Source organism: Macaca fascicularis, chromosome 2 (assembly GCF_037993035.2).
Source record: "Macaca fascicularis isolate 582-1 chromosome 2, T2T-MFA8v1.1".
NCBI lineage: Eukaryota > Metazoa > Chordata > Mammalia > Primates > Cercopithecidae > Macaca > Macaca fascicularis.
In genome coordinates this window covers 1862015-1880613 of record NC_088376.1, presented here as the reverse complement: position 1 = coordinate 1880613, position 18599 = coordinate 1862015, and the positions used below count along the sequence as shown (strand labels likewise).

Below are 18599 nucleotides of genomic sequence, written 5' to 3'. Positions count from 1 at the left end.
TAACTCGTGACAGTTAAATCAGAAGACACTAATTTCATTTTGTGAAATTTAGCTCAGAGATGATTGATCTTTTGTTTCATTAACGTGAACAACGATTAGTAAAAAAAACAGCTTTAACAGCATTTCTGCTGATATCTCGTAATCTATTCTTTAATGTGAAAATACCATAAAATGTCCTAGAGCTAATTCTAGCTTAAATTTGCTGATATTTTTGTATGTCATTAGGTTTTTTTCCCCTAAGTTTGGTAATAGAAATTTTGTTAATCTTTGCATACTTGATGGCATCTGTATCAATGTTGATTGGGTAATTATAAATTCTGTGCTAATTTAAAACTTCATTTGCCTCTTAAGGTGATTGCCCTCTGAGTAATGATTGTAGTCAAATGAAGTGTAGTTTGCAACTATTACTATCACATTGGTTGTTAAGTAAAAATAAATAAACCCAATTTGGCTAAGACAGACCAAGATCAATCTTCTCATCAAATCAATATTTCTCTAAGAGCAATTTCACTTTAAGTTTTAGGGTGGACATTCTTGGAATGCCTCAAATTAAAAGTTGTCTATTTAATAATCTTCCTGGAATAGTCTGTGACCAAAAAGGAGGTGTGGTATATTTAGGTGTAAATATATCACATACATGGTATGATATATTTAGTATTTATATATTCAGTTAATTCTCTGTGAAGAAGTTTTCCTGACTAAAATTGGTTTCAAGATAAACTGATTTTTCTGTTAGTATTTCTACTGTGCCTACCATGTATGACTTTTTGTTAGAAACTAATAAATGTATCAGTCACTAGCATGTACTGGTTCTTTTTACTCTCATTTTTGTGGAAAGGATATGCAAACGTTGAATTTCTCAGGGAGTACTAAGGCTGTGCAGAGGCTGAGAATCTGAAAAATAAAATATTAAAAATAAAAATGGATTATTATGTGTATTTTACCACAACTTAAAAATATATAAAAATCAGCTACATAAAAATTAAAAGTTCTGCATAACAAAAACTACCATCAAAGGAAATTGGAAGCTGTGGCAAACTTGGGAAGAAATAGTTGCAGTTCATCACAAAGAGCTAATTTCCTTTATGTAAAGTATCTGCCAGTTCATTAAGAAAAGACCAATAACTCGGCCAGGTGCGGTGGCTCACACCTGTAATCCCAGCATTTTGGGAGGCCGAGGTGGGGAGATCACCTGAGGTCAGGAGTTTGAAACCAGCCTGGCCAACATGGTGAAACCCTGTCTCTACTAAAAATACAAAAATTAGCTGGGCATGGTGGCGCATGCCTGTAATCCCAGCTACTCGGGAGGCTGAGGCACGAGAATTGCTTGAACCCGGGAGGCGGAGGTTGCAGTGAGCCAAGATCGTGCCACTGCATTCCAGCCTGGGCCACAGAGCAAGACTCTGTCTCAAAAAGAAAAAAAAAAGAAAAAGTCCTCAATAGGAAAACTAGAAATGCTTATGTTCCCAAGAAACATCATTCACAAGAAAGTAACTATAACTGGTTCTTAAATATTAGGTGAAAAGATGCATAATATTACACTAATACTCATAAGTTTGTTCATCCTTAAGATTAGCAAAGATAAGCCAGTTTTTTGTTTTTAATCTTGGCAAGAGTGCGAGGAACTAGGCATTCTTATACATTGCTTGGTATGAATAGATCATTGAAAATCCCTGTGGAGGTAAGTTTGACAATTCTAGGAATTTCTTAAGGCTGTCTTCACATGTATGCCAAATGACATGTACAAGAAATTTTTGGCTGGGCATGGTTGCTCATGCCTGTCTCAAAAAGCTGGGCATGGTGACATGTGCCTCAAAAAAAAAAAAGGTCGGGGGGCCAGGCACAGTGGCTCATGCCTTGTAATCCCAACAACTTTGGGAGGCTGAGGTGGGCGGATCAACTGAGGTCGGGAGTTCAAGACCAGCCTGGCCAACATGGAGAAATCCCATCTCTACTAAAAATACAAAAATTAGGTGGGTGTGGTGGTGGGTGCCTGTAGTCCCAGCTACTTGGGAGGCTGAGGCACGAAAATCACTTGAACCCAGGAGGTGGAGGTTGCAGTGAGCCGAGAGATATGCCACTGCACTCCAGCCTGGGCAACAGAGCAAGAATCCATCTCAAAAAAAAAAAAGAAAAAAAAGTCTTCATAGGAAGTCTGTGATGTTGTTTTACATAACTCCAACCCACCCCCAAAGTCAGGGGAGATACCCAGAAAACACCTTAAGAAAGCAGTAAGCGGCTGGACTTGGTGGCTCACACCTGTAATCCTAACACTTTGCGAGGCTGAGGTGGGCCAGTCACTTGAGGTCAGGAATTCGAGACCAGCCTGGCCAACAAGGTGAAACCCCGTCTCTCCTGAAAAAAAAAAAAAAAAAAAAAAGGCCAAGTGTGTTACCAGGACCTGTAGTCCCAGCTGCTGGGAAGGCTGAGGCCGGAGAATCGCTTGAACCTGGGAGGCGGAAGTTGCAGTGAGCCAAGATCGCGCCACTGCACTCCAGCCTGGGCGACAGGGCAAGACTGCGTCTCAAAAAAAAGAAAAACTAAGTGTTCTTAGGATATTGCAAGATAAAGGAAGCTTATAAATCTCAATCTGCACCACTGTAAATGGCCCTTTTTGGCCTTTTAAGTTTTAAAAATTATAATTCAGGAAAGCTTTTTCAGCATTAAGAGAAAATAAGGGCTGGGCATGGTGGCTCAGGACTGTAATCCCAGCACTTTGGGAGACTGAGGCAGGCGGATCGCTTGAGCCCAGGAGTTCGAGATCAGCCTGGGCAACATGGTGAAACCTCATCTCTACAAAAAGCGGAAAAATTAACCAGTTGTGGTGGTGCGTGCCTGCCTGCGGTCCCAGCTGCTCAAGAGGCTGAGGTGGGAGGGTTACTTGAGTCCCGGAGGTCAAGGCTTCAGTGAACCAAGATTGCACCACTGCACTCCAGCCTGGGTCATAGAGCGAAACCCTGTCTCGAAAAAGATTTTATTTGTTTGAGGTTTTTTTTTTTTCTTTTTCTTTTTTTCTTTCTTTTTCTTTTTTTTTTTCTTTTTCTTTTTTTTTTTTTCTTTCTTTTTTTTTTTCTTTTTTTGAGACAGTGTGTCGTTCTGTCTCTCTGGCCCCCCCAAAATTTTAAAAGCAAAAATGTAGGGCTGGGCGCGGTGGCTCACGCCTGTAATCTCAGCACTTTGGGAGGCCGAGGCAGTTGGATCACCTGATCGCGATACTGCACTTCACACTGGGCGACAGAGCAAGACGCTGTCAAAAAAAAAAAAAAAAAAAAGGTAAAAGAAGCCAGGTGCGATGGCTTATGCCTGTAATCCCAGCACTTTGAGAGACTGCTGTGGGCAAACTGCTAGAGCTCAGGAGTTCGAGACCAGCCTGAGCAACATGGTGAAACCCCCTTCTCTACAAAAAACACCAAGTGTGGAGGCGCCTGTGGTCCCAGCTACACGGGAGGCTGAGGTGGAGGATCACTTGAGCCTGGGAGGCAGCAAAGATTGTACCACTGCACACCAGCCTGGGTGACAGTGAGACCCTGTCTCAAAAAAAAAAAAAGATAAATGGAAGGGAGGGAGGGAGGGAGGGAAAGAAGGAAGGAAAGAAGAAAAAAAGGATGGAAGGAAGGAAGAAAAGGAAAAAAAAGGAAGGAAAGAAGAAAAAAAGGATGGAAGGAAGGAGAAGAAGGAAAGAGAAGAAAAAAGGATGGAAGGAAGAAAAAAAGGAAAGAAAAAAGGAAGGATGGAAGGAAGGAGAAAAAAAGGAAAGAAAAGAAAAAGGAAGAAAGGAAAATAGCATTGTGAGGAATTTTTGACCTCTTTAGCTTTAGTGAACTATTTTAAAAATATTTGAAGGCCGGGCACGGTGGCTCAAGCCTGTAATCCCAGCACTTTGGGAGGCCGAGACGGGCGGATCATGAGGTCAGGAGATCGAGAACATCCTGGCTAACACAGTGAAACCCCGTCTCTACTCAAAAGAATACAAAAAAACTAGCCGGGCGAGGTGGCGGGCGCCTGTAGTCCCAGCTACTCGGGAGGCTGAGGCAGGAGAATGGCGTGAACCCGGGAGGCGGAGCTTGCAGTGAGCCCAGATCGTGCCACTGCACTCCAGCCTGGGCAACAGAGCGAGACTCCATCTCAAAAAAAAAAATAAAAATTTGAAAAGCGAAACTTACTCAGATTGGATGGCAGCACACTTAGAATCCTGTGAACAATGGGAGAAGCCAGATAAAAATATAAAATTATCTACTTAAAAGCATTAGTGAGCTACTGAAACAATGAGGGCCAAAGGGGCTAAGATTCTGGAGAGGGGAAACTAACAGGCAAACTGATGTTTGCAGCCACTTTTTTCCCTGCTAGTATGAGCTACTTTGTAAGATAAGGCTGGGCAACATGGCTCATGCCTTTACTCCCAGCACTTAGGGAGGCTGAGGCAGGAGGATCACTTGAGCCTAGGAGTTAAAGACCAACCTGAGCAACACAATGAGAATCCAACTCTACAAAAAATGTAAAAATTAGCCCGGTGTAGTGGTGCTCGCCTGGAGTTCCAGCTACTTGGAAGGCTGAGGTGGGAGGATTGCTCAAGCGCAGGGGTTTGAAAGCAGCTTGGGCAGCATAGTGAGACCTTGTCTCTACAGAAAGAAAAGGAAAAAAGACCAGCCGGGCATGGTGGCTTCAGCCTGTAGTTCCAGCCACGTGGGAGGCTGAAGCAGGAGGATCACCTGAGCCTGGGAGGTCAAGGCTGCACTTCAGCCTGGGCAACAGAGTGAGAGTATCTAAAAAAAAAAAAAAAAAAAAAAAAAAAAAAGGGAAATTGAACTATAGGATCAGTTAACTTTTTTTTTTTTTTTTTTTTTTTTTTTTGAGAGACAGAGTCTTACTCTGCTCCCCAGGCTGGAGTGCAGTGGTGCGATCATAGCTCACTGCGACCTCCAATTCCTGGACTCTAGCAGTCCTTCTGCCTCAGCCTCCCAAGTAGAAGGGTCGCTGGGACTACAGGAACATCCCCCAACACCCTGCTAATTCAAACAATTTGTTCTGGTAGAGATGGGGGTCTCACTGTGTTGCCCAGGCTGGTCTTGAACTCCTGGCTGCAAGCAATCCTCCCACCTCGGCCTCCCAAAGCATTGGGATGACAGGTGTGAGCCACCATGCCTGGCAGGCCCAGTAACTTTGATGTGAGTTTGAGAATCAAACCAGAGTCATGTCATGCAGGAGGGAAAAAATAAAATAATTTTCTTTTTAACTTGATCTCTACTTGTGTGACCTTGCGGGAGCTAGTTAGCTTTCATTACATCACTTTTAAATTTGTGATGAGGCTGGGTGTGGTGGCTCACACCTGTAATCCCAGAACACTGGGAGGCCAAGGCAGGCGAATGATCACCTGAGGTCAGGAGTTCGAGACCAGCCTGACCAACATGCTGAAACCCCGTCTCTACTAAAAATACAAATACTAGCTGGGCGTGGTGGTGCATACCTGTAATCCCAGCTACTCAGGAGGCTAAGGCAGGAGAATCATTTGAACCTGGGAGGCAGAAGTTGCAGCAAGCAGAGATAGCACCACTGCACTCCAGCCTGGGCGACACAGCGAGAGTCTGTCTTAAAAAAAGAAGAAGAAGAAGAAGAAGAAGATTGTAATGGACATCATAATGTAACCACCAGAGTGACTAATGTGTAAAGCAGCTGGCACGGCCCTGAGAAAAATAGTCCTTAATAAGTGACAGTTCCTTCCTTCCGGCTCTTCTCCACCCCCACTGCTCTGCCAGTCCCACTTTTTTCTTGGAAGTCTCGCTTCTTGGAGTCATCCGTGACTTTGTGCCACCTTAAGTCCCCAGATATGGCATCCAATAAATTGCAGTGATCTGTCTTCTGATGAAGGCTCCACTTACCTCTTCCCTGCCAGATGTATCCTAGGTCACAAGACACCTTGGCTGCAGAAGAAACTGATTCTCAGAAATGCCTCTTGACTTTCTCAAGTTCTCCTACTAGCTCTGCATATGTGGTGTGGATCAAAGTTTGGGAAACAGACACCAAAAACTTGGAGGTATTAAAAAGGCAGGATCATGCAGGTGCAGAGTAATCCCACCTGTAATCACAACACTGTGGGAGGCCGAGCTGGGAGGATTAACGAAGCCCAGGAATTCCAGACCAGCTTGGGCAAAATGTTGAAACCCCATCTCTATTATATTTTTAAAATTTTATTTATTTTTTTAAAGACAGGATCCATTTGGAAGGACATACAAGAAAAATAAAAAGACTGGAGAGTTGAGTCTATTGTGGGAGAGTTGAGTCTGTATTGTGGGGAGTTGAGTGTGTATTGTGGGACAGTTGAGTCTGTATTGTGGGAGAGTTGAGTCTGTATTGTGGGAGAGTTGAGTCTGTATTGTGGGAGAGTTGAGTCTATTGTAGGAGAGTTGAGTGTGTATTGTAGGAGAGTTGAGTGTGTATTGTGGGGAGTTGAGTGTATTGTGGGAGAGTTGAGTCTGTATTGTGGGAGAGTTGAGTCTATTGTAGGAGAGTTGAGTGTGTATTGTAGGGGAGTTGAGTCTGGATTGTAGGGGAGTTGAGTCTGGATTGTAGGAGAGTTGAGTGTGTATTGTAGGGGAGTTGAGTCTGGATTGTAGGGGAGGTGAGTCTGTATTGTAGGGGAGTTGAGTCTGGATTGTAGGAGAGTTGAGTCTGTATTGTAGGGGAGTTGAGTCTGTATTGTAGGGGAGGTGAGTGTGTATTGTAGGGGAGGTGAGTGTGTATTGTAGGGGAGGTGAGTGTGTATTGTAGGGGAGTTGAGTCTGTATTGTAGGGGAGGTGAGTCTGGATTGTGGGAGAGTTGAGTGTGTATTGTAGGGGAGTTGAGTCTGTATTGTGGGAGAGGTGAGTGTGTATTGTGGGAGAGTTGAGTGTGTATTGTAGGGGAGTTGAGTCTGTATTGTGGGAGAGTTGAGTGTGTATTGTGGGTTAGTTGAGTGTGTATTGTAGGAGAGTTGAGTCTGGATTGTAGGGGAGTTGAGTCTGTATTGTAGGGGAGGTGAGTCTGGATTGTGGGAGAGTTGAGTGTGTATTGTAGGGGAGTTGAGTCTGGATTGTGGGAGAGGTGAGTCTGGATTGTGGGAGAGTTGAGTCTGTATTGTAGGGGAGTTGAGTCTGTATTGTGGGAGAGTTGAGTGTGTATTGTGGGAGAGTTGAGTGTGTATTGTGGGAGAGTTGAGTCTGTATTGTGGGAGAGTTGAGTGTGTATTGTGGGACAGGTGAGTCTGTATTGTAGGGGAGTTGAGTCTGTATTGTGGGAGAGTTGAGTCTGTATTGTGGGTTAGTTGAGTCTGTATTGTGGGTTAGTTGAGTCTGTATTGTAGGAGAGTTGAGTGTGTATTGTAGGGGAGTTGAGTGTGTATTGTGGGTTAGTTGAGTCTGTATTGTGGGTTAGTTGAGTCTGTATTGTGGGAGAGGTGAGTCTGTATTGTGGGTTAGTTGAGTCTGTATTGTAGGGGAGTTGAGTGTGTATTGTGGGTTAGTTGAGTCTGTATTGTGGGTTAGTTGAGTCTGTATTGTGGGAGAGGTGAGTCTGTATTGTGGGTTAGTTGAGTCTGTATTGTAGGGGAGTTGAGTGTGTATTGTGGGAGAGTTGAGTCTGTATTGTGGCAGAGTTGAGTCTGTATTGTAGGGGAGTTGAGTGTGTATTGTGGGTTAGTTGAGTATTGTGGCAGAGTTGAGTCTGTATTGTAGGGGAGTTGAGTCTGTATTGTAGGGGAGTTGAGTGTGTATTGTGGCAGAGTTGAGTCTGTATTGTAGGGGAGTTGAGTGTGTATTGTGGCAGAGTTGAGTCTGTATTGTAGGGGAGTTGAGTGTGTATTGTGGGTTAGTTGAGTATTGTGGCAGAGTTGAGTCTGTATTGTAGGGGAGTTGAGTGTGTATTGTAGGGGAGTTGAGTGTGTATTGTAGGGGAGTTGAGTCTGTATTGTGGGTTAGTTGAGTCTGTATTGTAGGGGAGTTGAGTCTGTATTGTGGGAGAGTTGAGCCTGTATTGTATTTTTACCCATTTCTTCTTCCTATGTAAAGATCATCATAAACAATCATAACTTTAAATTTTCAGTCTGATTTTTTTCTAGAATATTTTGCCTGGTTTTGGCAGGATTTGTAACATGGACCCTGAGTTCAACGTGAGTTTGGGGCAACCTTGACTTTTGTGGTGTCAGGCTGCTACAATTAGGCTTCATCCCTACAGCTTGAATTCCGAACTCTCTCTCTCGGGGAGGGATCATAAATTGAGTCTGCCTGTCCATACTTTCTTTTTTCTTTTGTTTTCTTTCTTTCTTTCTTTCTTTTTTTTTTTTTGAGACAGACTCTTGCTCTGTCTCCCAGGCTGGAGTGCAGTGGTGCCATCTCAGGTTACTGCAACCTCCACCTCTTGGGTTCAAGTAATTCTCCTGCCTCAACCTCCCAAGTAGCTGGGACTACAGGTGCCTGCCACCACCAGGCCTGGCTAATTTTTGTATTTTTAGTAGAGATGGGATTTCACCCTCTTCGCCAGGCTGGTCTTGAACACCTGACCTCAGGTGAGCCACCTGCCTCGGCCTCCCAAAGTGCTGGGATTACAGGCGTGAGCCACCGCACCTGGCCCCTGTCCATGCTTTTCATCATTGCTTTCCATGTCTTAAGGCTCATGAAATGTTCAGTTGTCTCTTTTTACTTCAGGTCAGACTGACTCACCATGGACTTCCTGAGTTGTAGGATAAGAAGGAGAGCTCTGTTCATGCTGGTTATAACTGGGCATATTGTTCAGGGTCTGGTTGAGAAAACAGAAACAACGATAAGGATTTCAGCAGAGGGTATTCAGTAGAGGGAATTGGTTACACAGGTTTTGGAGGAAAAGGGAACACTGAGATCACCTAAGGACGGTAAGCGGAGGAAGCGACTCCCCACTTCAAAGGTGAGAAACAAAAGGGAAGGGTTTCGATGACTGGAAGGTAGGAGTTGAGGCCTGGGGTGAGTGGACTCTGCAGACCCTGAAGAAGTGTGCAGACCTCTGAGGAGGCACCTCCCAGCTGCTGCTGCTACCTCTGAAATGTCCCAGTGAGTCTACTTCTAGAAGGGCTGGAAGAATTTGGAGGCTGGAGTCAACTGGCACTGCCGGGCACCATGGACAAGAGGAACAAAGAAGAAGCCTCCTTGGCCGGGTGCGGGGGCTCACGCTGTAATCCCAGTGCGCTGGGAGGCCGAGGGGGGCAGATCACTAGACCAGGAGTTCAAGACCAGCCTGGCCAACATGGTGAAACCCCATCTCTACTAAAAATACAATAAATTAGCCAGTGTGGTGGCGGCGCCTGTAGTCCCAGCTATTCAAGAGGCTGAGGCAGGAGAATCGCTTGAACCTGGGAGATGGAGCTTGCAGTGAACCGAGACCGGGCCACTGCACTCCAGTCTGGGTGACACAACAAGTCTCTGTCTCAAAAAAAAAAAAGAAGAAGAAGAAGCCTCCTTTGCCCTTCCTCCTTCCTAGGACCGCTTAGTGATAGAACTTTACAGGAAGCCAACTGGCAAAGGAGTCTGGGCAAAAGGCTTTTATATCAGCAGAGTTTAGGATGGCAGGTTTGACGCTACAAGATAAGAGAGGGAAAGAAAACACACCAGATATGTTTTCCTTTAATAGATTCTGGACTAAGGTGTCTTGAAATGTCTAAGGCACAAACCTATAAAGCTCCTATCTAGACAAGATGGATTAGTATGTGTGGAAAAATGATGCTTATTCACAAATTCCCGGGCGAGGTTAAGCCTCATTAAGGATCTATGGGAGAAAACTAAAGAACCTTTATTTTTATTTATTTTATTTTATGTTTTTGAGATGGAGTCTCGCTCTGTCACCCAGGCTGGAGTGCAGTGGTGTGATCTCGGCTCACTGCAAGCTCCGCCTCCTGGGTTCAAGCGATTCTCCTGCCTCAGCCTCCCGAGTAGCTGGGATTACAGGAGTCTGCCACCACGCCTAACTAATTTTTGTATTTTTGGTAGAGATGGGGTTTCACCATGTTGGCCAGGATGGTCTTGATTTATTGACCTCGTGATCTGCCTGTCTCGGCCTCCCAAAGTGCTGGGATTACAGGTGTGAGCCACTGCGCCCAGCAAATGCCCTCCTTTTAATAGACAGATCAGGCTGGGCACAGTGGCTCAGGCCTGTAATCCCAGCACTTTGGGAGGCCAAGGTGGGTAGATCACCTAAGGTAAGGAGTTTAAGACCAACCTGGCCAACATGTCTACTAAAAATACAAAAATTAGCCAGGCATGGTGGCGGGCGCCTGTAGTCCCAGCTACTTGGGAGGCTGAGGCAGGAGAATCTCTTGAACCCGGGAGGTGGAGCTTGCAGTGAACCGACATTGCACTCCAGCCTGGGCAACAGAGCAAGACTCTGTCTCAAAAAAAAAAAAAAAAAAAAAAAAAAAAGGAGGGCATTGGAATAATTAAAAATAGATCATAATGAAGTAACTCTCCAGGGTAAACCTACATTACAACAAATCAAGAGAGAGAAGTTGTGTAACAATTGTAGCAGGAGGCACTGACATGATACTAAATCAACTTGGTTTTAACATGCGAGAGAACCTTTCCACCCACAGAGAGCTCGAGAGAGGTGCTTTAATTTGTACAACACTATTATCAGTTTATTGACTGGAAAACTGCTTAAAATTCTCAGAATCTCAAGAATCTCCCAGCACTTTGGGAGGCCAATGTGGTAGGACTGCTTGAGGCAAAGAGTTGGAGAAGAGTCTGGGCAACGTGGAAAAGAATCTTATAAACAAAAAAAATGAATGGATTCCTTCTATTGGCAAATGCTTAGAAAACTTATTTTAAATCTTTTATTTGGGTAAAGCTAAAAATGACATGAATTTAACTAGTTTGATTTTAGAAGAATTTAACTTTTTAAACAAATAGTACTTTTTATTTGTTTTTTACTTGCCACACGTTGGGCGCAAACCAGTAGTACTTTTTAAAGCATAATCTTAAAAACAAATGTTCCTTTGGGGCTGGGAAGAATAGGTCACAGTCTGAGAACACGATGAGAGCTAATTATCTCAGACTTAGGTCTTTAGAGGAGGAAGTGGCAATTTTAATGTTATGTAATAGCAAAAGCCTTAAGTTTCTACGGCAACCAAAAGGGTTCTGAACTAACCACTCCTCTTTTCTTTGGCTTTAAAAAAATCATTCGTGGCCAGGCCCGGTGGCTCACAGCTGTAATCTCAGCACTTTGGGAGGCTGAGGCGGGCAGATCACCTGAGGTCGGGAATTCGAGACCAACCTGGCCAACATGGAGAAACCCCGTCTCTACTAAAAATACAAAATTAGCTGGGCATGGTGGCACATGCCTGTAATCCCAGCTACTTGGGAGACTGAGGCAGGAGAATTGCTTGAACCCGGGAGGCAGAGGTTGCAGTGAGCTGAGATCACACCACTGCACTCCAGCCTGGGTGACAGACCAAAACCTCCATTTCGAAAAAAAAAAAAAGAAGAAAGTGAAAACATTTATTATGACTGAGGTTGAGGTTAGGCTTTTTTTTTCCCCAGTGTTCTGAGCCATTTGTAATTATTTGAGCTCTTTTTCTATTTTTCTATTGGTTTGTTGGTCATTTTCTTCTCAATTTCTAGGAGATTTTTTTTTTTTTTTTTTTTGACAGGATGTTGCTGTTGCCAGGCTGGAGTGCAGTGGCGTGATCATAGCTCACTACAGCCTTGAACCCCTGGGCTCAAGCGATCCTTCTGTGTCAGCCTCCCTATTAGCTAGGACTACATGCGTGAGCAACAATAACCGGCTGAATTTTTTTTTTTTTTTTTGGTGGGGTGGGTGGTAGAGACAGGGTCTCACTATGTTGCCCAGACTATTCTCCAACTCCTTGCCTCAAGCAGTCCTACCACACTGGCCTCCCAAAGTGCTGGAATTATGAGGGGGAGCCACTGCACCTGACCTTAGGTGGTCTTTGTATATTAGGAAGATTGACCCTTTCTATATAATGAGTTACAGAAACATTTCCAATGCAAATCAGAGTTCCCACACTCCTAGGAAAAGATAGATTGTTCTACAGCCAACAAGTAACCACTAGAACAGGTTATAAATCTATCAAATCAGTCAGGGACAACTTGGTTCATTGAATACACCTCAAAATCAACAGTCATTGACAGCCTCATATTTTGAAAGTCAGTGCATGGCTGGGCACGGTGGCTGTAATCCCAGCACTTTGGGAGGCCCAGGTGGGTGGGTCTCCCAGGTCGGGAGTTCAAGACCAGCCTGACCAACATGGAAAAACCCCATCTCCACTAAAATACAAAATTAGCCAGGTGTGGTGGCATGCACCTAAAATCCCAGCTACTTGGGAGGCTGAGGCAGAAGAATCACTTGAAACCGGGAGGTGGAGGTTGCAGTGAGCTGATATCATGCCACTGCACTCCAGCCTGGGCGACAAGAGTGAAACGCCATCTCAAAAAAAAAAAAAAAAAAAAAAAAAAAAAAAAAAAAAAAGGGCCGGGCGCGGTGGCTCAAGCCTGTAATCCCAGCACTTTGGGAGGCCGAGACGGGCAGATCACGAGGTCAGGAGATCGAGACCATCCTGGCTAACACGGTGAAACCCCGTCTCTACTAAGAAATACAAAAAACTAGCCAGGCGAGGTGGCAGGCACCTGTAGCCCCAGCTACTCGGGAGGCTGAGGCCGGAGAATGGCGTGAACCCGGGAGGCGGAGCTTGCAGTGAGCTGAGATCCGGCCACTGCACTCCAGCCTGGGCGACAGAGCGAGACTCCGTCTCAAAAAAAAAAAAAAAAAAAAAAAGAAAAGAAAAGAAAGAAAGTCATCTCATATGTTATTTCAAACCAGAAAATGCAGTTCTTTTCTTTTCTTTTCTTTTCTTTTTTTTGAGATGGAGTCTCACTCTGTCCCCCAGGCTGGAGTGCAGTGGCACAATCTTGACTCACTGCAACCTCTTCCTCCTAGGTTCAAGTGATTCTCCTGCGTCAGCCTCCCAAGTAGCTGGGACTACAGGTGTGTGCCACCATGCCTAGCTAATGTTTCTATTTTTAGTAGAGATGGAGTTTCACCGCCAGGCTGGTCTCAAACTCCTGGCCTCAGGTGATCTGCCTGCCTTGGCCTCCCAAAGTGCTGGGGTTACAGACTTGATTGAGCCGCCTCGCCCAGCCGTCACGGGAGCTCTTGCTTGAGAGCACTAGCTTTCCCAGTCTCCGCTGACAGTAAGCAGGACAGTGGCTCATGAGATTTGCAGACACAGTACAGACACCCCTTTGGATTCCTTTGTTTACCTTTCTCTTATGGCAGCCACTGCTATAGCAACCAGTTCTTTCTTCCAGTTTTTTTTTAGAGGAAAAGCGTCCCTCTGTTGCCCAGGCTGGAGTGCCATGACGTGATCTCGTCTCACTGCAACCTCAAACTCCTGGCTCAAATGATCCGCCCACCTCAGCCTCCTAAGTGGCTGAGACCACAGCCATGCACTACCATGGCCAGCTAATTTAAAAAACAAAATTTATAGAGACAAGGTCTCCCTGTATTGGTCGGGCGCAGTGGCTCATTCCTGTAATCCCAGCACTTTGGGAGACCAAGGCGGGTGGATTGCCTGGGCAACATGATGAAACCCCATCTTTACTAAAATACAAAAAAATTAGCTGGGCGTGGCAGTGAGAGCCTGTAACCCCAGCTACTCGGGAGGCGGAGGTGGGAGAATCACTTGAGCCTGAGAGGCGGAGCTTGCAGTGAGCTGAGATCACGCCACTGCACTCCAGCTTGGGCAACAGAGTGAGACTCCATCTACAAAAAACAAAAACAAAAAAAAAACCTCCCTGTATTGCTCAGGGTGATTTCAAACCCCTTGGGCTCAAGCAATCCTCCTGCCTCAGCCTCCCAAAGTGCTGGGATTACAGGCAGGAGCCACTGGGCCCAGTCTATAGCACTCAGTTCTCACTGGGCTCCGAACAGCTTCTTGTGGTTACCACCACATAGCACCTGACCTCAAGCCTGTGCCATGTGTCAGGTCTGGGATGATTTTACCCTACTAACAAGCCAGTAAGTTAGCCTATTACTGCTTCATGAATGTTGGCAGAGGACATTCAATTCCTGGTGTGAGAGAAAGGACTTTATTACTCATGGCACAGCAAGCAGCAAGAATATCATGTTTGTGTCAGTTCTCCTTGCCAAGGAGTACAGACGAGGGAGCAGCAGTACTTCATAAAGGAAACTCATTCTTGGATAGCTACAAGAATCTTTTGGGGAGGCGTTTTGAAGGAAGCTGAGGTTCTGTGTGAGCAAATGAGGGGTGAGCTGCCAGCAAAGTTGTGGGTAAGTGTTAATGTGACCTTATTTGCACCCCTGGGCTGATAAGAACTGGAACATTCAAGTTACACTTTTTTTTTTTTTTGAGACGGAGTCTCGCTCTGTCGCCCAGACTGGAGTGCAGTGGCTGGATCTCAGCTCACTGCAAGCTCCGCCTCCCGGGTTCACGCCATTCTCCTGCCTCAGCCTCCCGAGTAGCTGGGACTACAGGTGCCCGTCACCTCGCCCGGCTAGTTTTTTGTATTTTTTAGTAGAGACGGGGTTTCACCGTGTTAGCCAGGATGGTCTCGATCTCCTGACCTCGTGATCCGCCCGTCTTGGCCTCCCAAAGTGCTGGGATTACAGGCTTGAGCCACCGCACCCGGCCGAAGTTACACTTTTAAATGCCTATAGGTATTGTACGATGAGATGGCAAGGATAGGATCCTAGAATCAGATAGACATGGATTCAAATTCTGCTTCTATTTTTTGTTTTGTTTGTTTTTTGAGATGCAGTCTCGCTCTGTCACCTGGGCTGGAGTGCAATGGCACGATCTCAGCTCACTGTGACCTCCACCTCCCGGGTTCGGGCAATTCTCCTGCCTCAGCCTCAGTATCTGGGATTACAGGCGTGAGCCACTGCGCCTGGCCAAATTCTGCTTCTAGCTGTGTAGCCCTAACCTCTCTGAATGTTTCCTAAACTATACAATAGAGGTTATTTCTCATAAAATTGTTGAAAAGAGTCAGTGACATCGCATATGCATGATAGGATAAGTTTTTAAAATATTAACCAATATTTTACCCTATCCTTGGATTACGTGATCCTTCCGTCATTTCGTCATCTGGGCCATTCTCCATTTCTTCCTTCAGGAAAGGGTTCACCTGGGAGAAAAAGAAGTTAGTTTCATGCTTTTGCATTTCAAAAACCTACCTTTCAGAGAGAAACAGAACGAACTCAACACAAGAAAATAGATTTGTAAGTATACCTGATGTTGGCTGGGCGTGGTGGCTCACACCTGTCATCCCAGCAATGTGGGAGGCCAAGGCGGGTGGATCACGAGGTCAGGAGTTCAAGACCAGCCTGGCCAACGTGGTGAAACTCTGTCTCTGCTGAAAATACAAATAATTAGTCAGGCATGGTGGCGGGTGCCTATAAGCCCAGCTACTCGGGAGGGTGGGGCAGGAGAATCGCTTGAACTCAGGAGGCAGAGGTTGTGGTGAGCCGAGATCATGCCATTGCACTCTAGCCTGGGCAACAAGAGCAAAACTCCTTCTCAAAAAAAAAAAAAAAAAAAAAAAAAAGAAGCTGGGCGCAGTGGCTCACGCCTGTAATCCCAGCACTTTAGGAAGCTGAGGTGGGTGGATCACGAGGTCAGGAGATCGAGACCATCCTGGTTAACACGGAGAAACCCCGTCTCTACTAAAAATACAAAAAAAAATTAGCCGGGCATGGTGGTGGCACCTGTAGTCCCAGCTACTCGGGAGGCTGAGGCAGGAGAATGGCGTGAACCCAGGAGGCGGAGCTTGCAGTGAGCTGAGATGACGCCACTGCACTCCAGCCTGGGAGACAGAGCAAGACTCCGTCTCAAAAAAAAAAAAAAAGAATACCTGATGTTGAGTGAGACAGGGTTCCCCGACCTCAAACCAAATAAAGACTTCCTGGGTCGGAAGAGGTGGTGAAGAAGCAGCATTACAAGTTCATGGCCAGGCGCGGTGGCTCACACCTGTAATCCCAGCACTTTGGGAGGTTGAGGCAGGCTGATCACCTGAGGTCAGGAGTTCAAGACCAGCCTGACCAATATGGTGAAACCCCATCTCTACTAAAAATACAAAAATTAGCCGGGTGTGGTGGCAGGCACCTGTAATCCCAGCTACTCAGGGGGCTGAGGCAAAAGGATCACTTAAACCTGGGAGGCAGAGTTTGCCATGAGCCGAGATTGCACCACTGCACTCCATCCTGGGTGACAGAGTGAGACTCCATCTCAAAAAAAAGAAGCATTACAAGTTCAGGTGCAGTGTGAGCTCCTAGAGAACGACACCTTGAGCCCCAGACCCCTGCAAGCTCCAAAACAACATAGCAAGGGTGACAGCCTCAGATAAACTCCGAGTTTTCCTTGCCCCAACATTTCCTGTATGTTCAAGGGTGACACAGACCGGTAGGCCAGACAACCCTTAGGCATGAAGGCACCCTACAGATGAGAACGCGGGAGAACGCCCCCTGCTGTCTTGGAGGGGGCGAAGCAGCCCAGAGACCATAAGGATAATTCAAGGATCGTTGTGTGGGTAGATGACAAAGCTCACGTGCCTCCCAAGGCAGGATGTGTGTGTGCTAGAGTAAGTCCCCTTAGAATGTAGGCATCACTTAGTGCTTGAGGAAACCAATTTAACTGAAACTAGATTTTGCTACTGCAGATGAAACAGGCTAACAATAAAAATAACCTTGAATTATAGGATAGTAAAGCTACTGTACAACTATTTCTGGCTCAAGGTTAGTATCAGTTATTTGTGGAGTTCATCCAGGATGTCTTAGAATTCCAGGGGTCTCATATCTATTTGATATGACTCAAAAAAACAAATAGAAAAAAAAACCAAAACACTAACCCTAGACTAGAATTGGAACTGAGAGCCAGGCACGGTGGCTCACACCTGTAATCCCAGCAGTTTGGGAGGCTGAGGCGGGAGGATCACTTGAGGTCAGGAGTTTGAGACCAGCCTGGCCAACATGGTGAAACCCCGTCTCTACTAAAAATACAAAAATTAGCAGGGTATGGTGGTGGCGCCTGTAATCCCAGCTACTCGGGAGGCTGAGGCAGGAGAATCCCTTAAACCCAGGAGGGAGAGGTTGCAGTGAGCTGAGATTGCACCACTGCACTCCAGCCTGGGTGATAGAGCAAGACTGTGTCTCAGAAAAAAAAAAAAAAAAAAAAGAATGGTGGCCATGCTTGCTTCAGCAGCACATATACTAAAATGGGAACAATACAAAGAAGATTAGCATGGCCCTTGCTCAAGGATGAACTAAAATTCGTAAAGAGTCCCATAAAGTTTTAAGTTTTTTTTTTTTTTTTTTTTTTTTGAGACGGAGTCTCGCTCTGTAGCCCAGGCTGGAGTGCAGTGGCCGGATCTCAGCTCACTGCAAGCTCCGCCTCCCGGGTTCACGCCATTCTCCGGCCTCAGCCTCCCGAGTAGCTGGGACTACAGGCGCCCGCCACCTCGCCCGGCTATTTTTTGTATTTCTTAGTAGAGACGGGGTTTCACCGTGTTAGCCAGGATGGTCTCGATCTCCTGACCTCGTGATCCGCCCATCTCGGCCTCCCAAAGTGCTGGGATTACAGGCTTGAGCCACCGCGCCTGGCCAGTTTTAAGATTTTTAATTCTTTTTTTAAAAAAGAAAAGAGGCCGGGTGCAGTGGCTCACACCTGTAATCCCAGCACTTTGGGAGGCCGAGGCGGGTGGATCACAAGGCCAGGAGATCGAGACCATCCTGGCCAACATGGTGAAACCCCGTCTCTACTAAAAATACAAAAAAACTAGCTGGGTGTGGTAGCGGGAGCCTGTAGTCCCAGCTACTCGGGAGGCTGAGGAAGGAGAATCGCTTGAACCTGGGAGGCGGAGCTTGCAGTGAGCTGAGATCCGGCCACTGCACTCCAGCCTGGGCGACAGAGCGAGACTCCGTCTCAAAAAAAAAAAAACAAAAAAAAAGCTGGGCGTGGTGGTTCACACCTGTAATCTCAGCACTTTGGGAGGCTAAGGTGGGAGGATTGCTTGAGCCCAGGAGTTTGAGACCAGCCTGGGCTACATAAGGAGACCCTGTCTCTATTGATGTTAAAGAAAAAAAAAGAGCCGTAGAGTCCCCAAAGAGCCTAGATCAGTTGGTGATCATCTTACCCCTTGGGTGGACAACCAACGCCCTGAAACTGGCCTATATCGTCTGAGAAGGAAGATGACAGATGGCATGGCTGGTCGTTAGGCTCCTGTTGCTTTTAAGCTGAGTTGGTGGCTCTGCCTTTATTTATTTATTTATTTAGAGACAGAGTTTCACTCTTGTTGCCCAGGCTGGAGTGCAATGGTGCGATCTCGGCTCACTGCAACATCCGCCTCCCGGGTTCAAGCGATTCTCCTGCCTCAGCCTCCTGAGTAGCTGGAACTACAGGTGCCCGCCACCACGCCCGGCTAATTTTTGTATTTTTAGTAGAGACAGGGTTTCAGCATATTGGCCAGGCTGGTCTTGAACTCCTGACCGTGTGATCTACCCGCCTCGGCCTACCAAAGTGCTGGGATTACAGGCATGAGCCACCGCGCCCAGCTGAATCTGCCCTTTTTTAAAG

General features: G+C 46.1%; 1 long non-coding RNA gene and 1 other non-coding gene across 2 annotated transcripts; one reads left to right on the top strand and one right to left on the bottom strand.

Moving 5' to 3' along the window:
- Window positions 1–424: 424 nt before the first annotated feature.
- Window positions 425–15388, bottom strand: LOC102142681 (uncharacterized). The gene is made up of 5 exons (XR_001488364.4): window positions 15261–15388; window positions 15077–15156; window positions 8692–8767; window positions 5465–5586; window positions 425–894 (listed from the first exon to the last, which is right to left on the bottom strand). It is a non-coding gene; the product is annotated as an uncharacterized lncRNA (long non-coding RNA).
- Window positions 15389–17216: 1828 nt separating this feature from the next.
- On the top strand, window positions 17217–17321 carry LOC123571986 (U6 spliceosomal RNA). The gene has a single exon (XR_006696343.2). It is a non-coding gene; the product is annotated as a U6 spliceosomal RNA (small nuclear RNA).
- The last annotated feature ends 1278 nt before the right edge of the window (window positions 17322–18599 follow it).